Raw genomic sequence first — 8,997 nt, 5'->3', positions numbered from 1 at the left:
GCACAGAACAGTGCCTAGTAAACAGCCACGCTGCTGGCTTAGATCTGTCCAGCTGTGTGTCCCAAAGATAGCCATCCCGCAAGCCAGCTTTGAATTTGTATCAAGGGAGAGTTAGACACGGTTTCTTGCCATTTCTTCCCCTGTGGTCCAGCCACGTAGTGAAAGGCAGGGAAACTAGCAGAGTCTGACCAGGGGCTGTCCCTGATACCCCTGGCCTGGGTCTCGTGTGCCCTCTCTGGTGACTGGCCACAAGGCATGGGCTGCCAGGGCCAGTCAGGCTATTGCGTGGTTCCGCTCCCAAGGCAAAGGGACGGTTTGGGAAGGAGCCACTCCCTGGGAGCAGGCCCAGCACCCAGGAAGCCCACAGTCCAGTAAACAAGGCCCGGGCCCACACGGCTCAGGCCTCTGGGCCACAGTGGCTCCCCTATGGGACCATCCCAACCACCACCAAGCAGAGGGCCAGCCCCAAACCTCTAGCTGGTCCCCAACTCCCCATATTGTGAAGAAGAGTGACTTTTATGGGGTTTTTTTGTTCGTTTTGAGACGGAATCTTGCTCTGTTGCCCAGGCTGGAGTGCAGTGGCATAATCTTGGCTTACTGCAACCTCCGCCTCCCAAGTTCAAGCAATTATCCTGCCTCAGCCTCCCCGAGAAGCTGGGACTACAGGCACCTGCCACGAGGCCCGACTAATTTTTGTATTTTTAGTATAGAGACAGGGTTTTGCCATGTTGCCCAGGCTGGTCTCGAACTCCTATTCACCCGCCTCAGCCTCCCAAAGTGCTGGGATTACAGGTGTGAGCCACTGCGCCCAGCCGAAGAGTGTCCTTAAAGAAGCATGAGTCAGCCGGGTGCAGTGGCTCACGCCTGTAATCCCAGCACTTTGGGAGGCCGAGGCGGGCGGATCACTTGAGGTCAGGAGTTCGAGACCAGCCTGGCCAACATGGTGAAACTCCATCTCTACTAAAAATACAAAAATTGGCCGGGCACGGTGGCTCACGCCTGTAATCCCAGCACTCTGGGAGGCTGAGGCGGGCGACTCACGAGGTCAGGAGTTCAAGACTAGCCTGGCCAACATAGTGAAACCCCGTCTCTACTAAAAATACAAAAAATTAGCTGAGCACAGTGGCGGGCGCCTGTAATCCCAGCTACTCGGGAGGCTGAGGCAGGAGAATCACTTGAACCTGGGAGGCGGAGATTGCAGTGAGCCGAGATCACGCCACTGCACTGCAGCCTGGGCAAAAATAAATAAATAAATAAGTAAATAAATAAGCCGAGCATGTTGGCATGCGCCTGTAATCACAGCTACTCAGGAGGCTGAGGCAGGAGAACTTGAACCCAGGAGGCAGAGGTTGCAATGAGCTGAGATCGTGCCACTGCACTTTTTTTTCTGTCTGAAAAAAAAGAAAAAAATAAAAACTAGCCGAGTGTGGTGGCATAGGCCTGTGGTCCCAGCTACTGGGGAGGCTGAGATGGGAGGATTGCTTGAGCTTGGGAGGCAGAGGTTGCATTGAAGAGAAATCGCGCCGCTGCGCTACAGCCTGGGTAACAGAGCGAGACCCTGTCTCCAAAAAAAAAAAAAAAAAAAAAAAAAACGTTGTTGCTGAATTGGGGGGTGGGGGTAGGTGGAAAGTTGGGTGGAGGCTTGGAGCCCTCGGAGTTTGGGTTTCCCAGAGCCAGGCGAGGCAGTACTCCTAAGAGTGACCACTGTCTACTCTGGATTCGCTCTCTTACCTGCTCTCTGGTGCGGGATGTTGAAAATCGGGGAGGCTGTGCATGTGGGGGAGTGGGGAGTATATAGGAAATCTCTGCACTTTCTGCTCAATTTTTCTGTGAATCTAAAACTGCTCCCCCTGCCCCCTCAAACACATGCAGTACAGGAAACACCGCTCTCCATGGCTGCCCTCCTCCCTCCTCCTTCAAGCCACCCTAACCACTACAAAAATGTCAGCTCATGCCAAGCACGTCCTGAAGCTTTCATTGAACACTAGCTGGCTCTCAGCGCTTAAAGAGATAAGCAGGTGCCCGCTGTTTTAAGTATTGATTGCCCTTTTCCCTGTAATCATAAAAGTGACTCCTGCTGATTGCAGAAAATGTATACACACAAACACACAACCAAAACTAGAACCACCCCTTACTCCTCACCCAGGGAAAAGCATGGTTTTGAGTTCTGGGGTGTGCCCTTCTGGTCTGACATGGCTGTTCTAGATAACGGAACGAGAGGCTAAACAAGGTTTGGTGGTGTGGGTTTTTTTTTTTTGTTTGTTTGTTTTTCGAGACGGAATCTCACTTTGTGTCCCAGGCTGAAGTGCAGTGGCGCGATATTGGCTCACTGCAACCTCCACCTCCCAGGTTCAAGTGATTCGCCTGCCTCAGCCTCCTGAATAGCTGGGATTACAGGCGCCTGCCACCACGCCCGGCTAATATTGTATTTTTAGTAGAGATGGGGTTTCACCATGTTGGCCAGGCTGGTCTCAAACTCCTGACCCTCAGGTGATCCTCCTGCCTCGGCTTCCCAGAGTGCTAGGATTACAGGCCTGAGCCACCGTGCCCGGCCAGTTGCATATCTTAAATAGCATTAAAGCCTCACAGCCACCCTGCGATATGGGTACCATTGTGATACCATTTTCCTGATGGGTAAATTGAGAAACAGAGTGATTATGTGGCTTGCCCAAGGCTTGCAGCTGCCAAGAGACCTCCGTCAAGTTGGCTGAGACAGCAGGTGTAGGAAGCCAACGCACATATTCACACATACACACTCGACACACACACAGAACTGCACCATCTCCCTGCTCAAAGACAAGACGGGGAAACATGACAGCCAGGCTCTTGGAATGAAGAAGGTCCCATAGCCAGTGGTTTGAAGCTGAGTTGCCTATAAAGGGTCCAGGACCAGGTATGTCTTAGGGGTGGGAGTCAAAGCCGCAGCTTCACACACAGCAGGAGGTTCTGGAACTGGCCCTCTGCAGACAGCTGGAGCCCAAGATGAGTTGCCCTTTTGTGAAACTAGAGAAACCAGTGCAGCACTCGAACTCTGGGTAAACGGAGTCATATCTAAGAATGTGGAGTCGGGGGCCTGCGCTACACCTGGGCCACCCACATGGGACAGAAACTCCAAGCTAACAAACTGACATAAAAATGGTTCAGACCAGGCATGGTGGCGCACACCTGTAATCCCAGCATTTTGGGAGGCCGAGGTGGGAGGATTGCTTGAGGCCAAGAGTTCAAGACCAGCCTGGGCAACATAGTGAGACCCTGTCTTTCTTTTTTTTGAGATGGAGTGTCACTGTGTCACCGAGGCTGGAGTGCAGTGGTGCAATCTCAGCTCACTGCAACCTCCGCCTCCCGGGTTCAAGCGATTCTCCTGCCTCAGACTCCCAAGTAGCTGGGATTACAGGCATGCTCTACCATGCCCGGCTAATTTTTGTATTTTTAGTAGAGACGGGGTTTTGACATGTTGGCCAGGTTGGTCTCAAACTCCTGACCTCAGGTGATCTGCCCACCTCGGCCTCCCAAAGTGGTGGGATTACAGGTGTGAGCTACCGTGCCTGGCCAGCAAAACAAAACAAAACAAAACAAAAAACAAACAAACAAAAAACCAGCTAGGTGTGGTGGTGGTGGCACATACTTATAGTCCCAGTTACTAGGGAGGCTAAGGTGGGAGGGTTGCTCAAGCCCAGGAGTTCAAGGCTGCAGTGAGCTATGATGGCATCACTGCACTCCAACCTGGGTGACAGAGACTCTGTCTTAAGAAAAGAAAAGAAAAATAGGCCAGCCACAACTGGTGCACACATAGGAACCCCTCACAGAGACAAATGCGAAACTCTGATATTCCAGGGCACCAACATGGCACGTGCAGGATGCTTTTAGAAGACAACGCCTGCTGAAGATGAACTCACAGACAAAAATTACAAAGATGGGGAAATCTGCCCCCTTGTAGAACAGTCAACAGGTGTCGGCTAGTGATGAAATCACATCTGAGAAGATACAAATGATTCCATTTGAAAAGGACTTAAAAATAAGTCTGTCGGTCAGGCATGGTGGCTCATGCCTGTAATCCCAGCAGTTTGGGAGGCTGAGGCAGGTGGATCACTTGAGGTCAGCAGTTTGAGACCAGCCTGGCCAACATGGTGAAACCTCGTCTCTTCTGAAACACCAAAAATTAGCTGAGTGTCATGGCACATGCCTGTAATCCCAGCTACTCGGGGGTTTAGGCTAGAGAATCGCTTGAACCCAGGACGTGGAGATTGCAGTGAGCCGAGATCACACCACTGCACTCCAGCCTGGGCAACAAGAGTGAAACTCCGTCTCAAAAAAACAACAACAAAAACAAAACAACAACAAAATATATATATACACACACATATATAGTCTATTAAAGTGTTTGAAGACCTGACAGCTAAATGCAACACGTAATCCTAGGATAGCAACAAATATGCTAGGAAAGAAAAGACATTCTTGAGTAATTTGACAAAACGGTAATACAGACAGTAGATTAGAGGAGTGGTCCCCAGGCTTTTTGGCACCAGGGACATGGAAGACAACTTTTCCACAGACTGGGTAGGGGGTGGGGGTGGGGGTGGGGGGCGGTTCTGGGATGATTCAAGTGTATTACATTTATTGTGCACCTTATTTGTGTTATGATTACATTGGCATATATAATGAAATAATTATACAACTCACCTTGATGTAGAATCAGTGAGAGCCCTGAGTTTGTTTTCCTGCAACTGGGTGGTCCCATCTGGGGGTGATGAGAGGCAGTGACAGATCATCAGGCATTAGATTTTCTTAAGGAGCACGCAAGCCAGATCCGTCACATGCGCAGTTCACAACAGGGTTCACGGTCCTGTGAGAATCTAATGCTGCGGCTGAACTGCACATGTATTTATAGGAGACAGAGCTCCGGCAGTAACATGAGTGATGGGGAGCTGCTGTAAATACAGGCAAAGCTTCACTCTCTTGCCCGCCACTCACCGCCTGCTATGCAGACCAGAGTTCGGGTCCGCGGCATCTAAAGGGTTGGCGACCCTTGGATTAGAGTGTATCTTATTGCACCAGTGTTCACGTCACTGAATTCGATAACCGTGCTGAGGTTATGTAAGAAAATATCCTTATTTTTAGGAAATGCACACAGTTATTTAGCGGTAAATCACCATGATATATGCTATTTATTCTCAAATATTCAGAAAAAAATTAAGTATACGTGCACGCATGTGTGCGTCTGTGTCTGTGTATGAACAGAGAGCACACAAATACCAAGCAAAGAGTGCAAAATATGAGCCGCGGAGGGGTCTGTGCAAGGGCTACGGGGCGATGATAAGTCCGCTCCTGCCGCCGTCACAAAGTGCCACGGGCCGAGTGGCTTTGACAACAGAAATCTGTTTCCTCAGGGGCCAGGCGCGGTGGCTCACGCCTGTAATCCCAGCAGTTTGGGAGGCCGAGGCGGGCGGATCATGAGGTCAGGAGATCGAGACCGTCCTGGCTAACACGGTGAAAACCCGTCTCTACTAAAAATACAAAAAATTGGCCGGGCGTGGTGGTGGGCGCCTGTAGTCCCAGCTACTCGGGAGGCGGAGGCAGGAGAATGGCGTGAACCTGGGAGGCAGAGCGTGCAGTGAGCCGAGATCGCGCCACTGCACTCCAGCCTGGGTGACAGAGTGAGACTCCGTCTCAAAAAAGAAATGTATTTCCTCCCTGTTCTGCAGGCTAGAAGTCCAACGTCAAGGTGCAGGGTTGGTTTCCACGGAAGACGGCTGCTCCTCCCTCACTGACTCTTCATGCGGTTGTCACTGTGTCCGCACACCCCTGGGGTTTCTTCCCTCTTCCGCTTTTTTTTTTTTTTTTTTTTTTTGAGACGGGGTCTCGCTCTGCCGCCAAGGCTAGAATGCAATGGCGTGATCTCGGCTCGCTGCAACCTCCGCCTCCCAGGTTCAAGCGATTCTTCTGCCTCAGCCTCCCGAATAGCTGGGATTACAGGCACCTGCCATCACGCCCCGGGTTTCACCATGTTGGCCAGGCTGGTCTTGAACTCCTGACCTCAGGTGATCCGCCCGCCTCGGCCTCCCAAAGTGCTGGGATTACAGGCATGAGCCACTGTGCCCAGCCCCTTCCTCTTGTTTTTTTTTTTTTTTTTTGAGATGGAGTCTTGCTCTGTCACCCAGGCTGGAGTGCAGTGGCACAATCTCGGCTCACTGCAACCCCTGCCACCTGGTTTCAAGCGATTCTCCTGCCTCAGCCTCCCGAGTAGCTGGGATTGCAGGTGTGCACCACCACGCCTGGCTAATTTTTCTATTTTTAGTAGAGACAGGGTTTCGCTATGTTGCCCAGGTTGGTCTCAAACTCCTGACCTCAGGTAATCTGCCTGCCTCAGCCTCCCAAAGTGTTGGGATTACAGGCGTGAGCCACCGCGACTGGCCTCTTCCTCTTCTTATAAGGACACCAGTCCTATTCAATTAGGATCCACGCTTATGAGCTCACTTAGCTTTCATCACCTCTGCAGAGGCTCTGTCTGCAAATACAGTCACACACTGAGGCACTGGGGGTTAGGACTTCAACATACGAACCTGGCAGGGGACACAATATAGCCCATAACACACCAGGTGACAGGGCTCTTCTTTCTACTATTCTTGCAACTTTTTCTATGAGTTTGAAATAATTAATAGAAGCCATTTGAGGAGAAAGCAAAGCAAAAAAACATTAAAGTTGTAGATTTTCATTTTATTTCTATATTTATTTTATGTTTTTAGAGACAGGATCTTGCCCTGTCACCCCGGCTGGAGTGCAGTGGCACGATCATAGCTCATTGCTAACCTCAATTTCCTGGGCTCAAGTGATCCTCCTGCCTCAGCTTCCTGAGTATCTGAGACCGCAGGTGGGTGCCACCACACCTGGCTCATTTTTAAATTTACTTTAGAGACAGGGCCTTTCTATGTTGCCCAGGCTGGTCTTGAACTCCTGGCCTCAAGCAATCCTCCTGCCTCAGCCTCCCAAGTTGCTGGGATTAAAAATGTTAGCCACTGTGTCTGGCAAAAATTGTAGACTTTTTTAAAGAACCGAGTGAAAATTCTAATCATAAAAAATAAAGACATCAAAATGTTTTGTAGGGGCCTGTTGCAGTGGCTCATGCCTGTAATCCCAGGACTTTAGGAGGCTAGGCAGGCGGATCACTTGGGGCCAGGAGTTAAAGAGTAGGCTGGCCAGCCAGGCACTCATGCTTATAATCCCAGCACTTTGGGAGTCTGAGGCAGGCGGATCATCTGAGGTCTGGAGTTCGAGACCAGCCTGGCCAACATGGCAAAACTCCATCTCTACAAAAAATACAATAATTAGCCAGGTGTGGTGGCAGACACCTGTAATCCCAGCTACTCGGGAGGCTGATGCAGGAGAATTGCTTGAACCCAGGAGGCAGAGGTTGCAGTGAGCTTAGATCATGCCACTGTATTCCAGCCTGGGTGACACAGCTAGACTCTGTCTCAATAAAAAAAAAACCCATCTTTTGTAGAGGCTGGACGCAATAGCTCACACCTGTAATCCCAGCACTTTGAGTAGCCAAGGTGGGTGGATCACTGCAGCCCAGGAGTCAAGACCAGCCTGGGTAACATAGGCACCAAGCCCATCTCTAGTTATTCCTGGTGGTGCTCACCTTGACCACTTGGCTCCAGTGCTGTCAGCCAGGATTCTTGGCTGTAAACTCTCGGATTCACACGAGTGCTGAATTCTGCACATGCGTGGTCCTGAAAGTGAGTAACCCTTACATTTTGCATCTCAGGACCTCACTGGCCTCACCATAGCCCTAGTCATGCTCTTTTCTGTTTGTTCTATCTGTGCTTGAATTGATGTTTCCTCTTTTTCTAATTCCTCATGGGTTAATTGAAAATTGTTTATGGTTCCATTTATCTCCTCTATTACATTATTGTTGAGATCTTTTCAATAAAAATCTAGTGATTGCCCTAGGGTTTACGACATATATATTTAATTAATCTGTTTATCTTCAAATAATGTTATATGGCTGGTGCATAGTGTAAGAGCTTTACAGCAGTGCAGCGCCAACCCCTCCCATCACTTGTTCTATTGTGTCACATAATTAATGAATTAATTAATTTTTTGAACAGGGTCCCACTCTGTCTCCCAGGCTGGAATGCAGTGGCTCAATGCGATCTCAGCTCACTGCAGCCTCTGCCTCCCACGCTCAGGTGATCCTCCTACCTCAGCCTCCTAAGTAGCTGGGACTATAGGCACACACCACCATGCCCAGCTAGTTTTTGTATTTTTTGTAGAGACAGGGTTTTGCCATGTTGCCCAGACTGGTCTTGAACTCCTGAGTTCAAGGAATCCACCCGCCTCGGCCTCCCAAAGTGTTGGGATTACAGGCATGAGCCACTGTGCCTAGCCTGATTTATTTTTTAGTATGCTATAAACACAAATAAATTCCTACTATTTTTGCTTTAGCGTTTTTTTGTTTTCCTTTTTTTTTTTTTTGAGATGGAGTTTTGCTCTGTCACCCAGGCTGGAGTACAGTGGCATGATCTCAGCTCACTGCAACCTCTGCCTCCTGGGTTTGAGCAATTCTCCTGCCTCAGCCTCCCAAGTAGCTGGGATTACAGGCACCCACCACCATGCTTGTATTTTATTTATTTATTTATTTATTTTTAGAAGAGATGGGGTTTCACCATGTTGGCCAGGCTGGTTTTGAACTCCCAACCTCAAGTGATCTGCTTACCTTGAGCTCCCAAAGTGCTGCAGTTACAGGCATGAGCCACGCACCTGGCCTTTGCTTTAGTTTTTTTATTTCTTCTGCCTGAATGAACTTCCTCTGTTGTTTTTGTTTGTTTTGGATGAGAAATTATTTTTCTTTTTTTTTTTTTTTTTGATACGGAGTCTCGCTCTGTTGCCCAGGCTGGAGTGCAGTGGCACAATCTCGGCTCACTGCAAGCTCCACCTCCTGGGTTCACGCCATTCTCCTGCCTCAGCCTCCCGAGTAGCTGTGACCATAGGCACCCG

This window comes from Pan troglodytes, chromosome 11 (assembly GCF_028858775.2).
Source record: "Pan troglodytes isolate AG18354 chromosome 11, NHGRI_mPanTro3-v2.0_pri, whole genome shotgun sequence".
Classification (NCBI taxonomy): Eukaryota; Metazoa; Chordata; class Mammalia; order Primates; family Hominidae; genus Pan; species Pan troglodytes.
The sequence above is the reverse complement of the archived record's forward strand: the minus strand, read 5'-3'. Positions refer to the sequence as shown.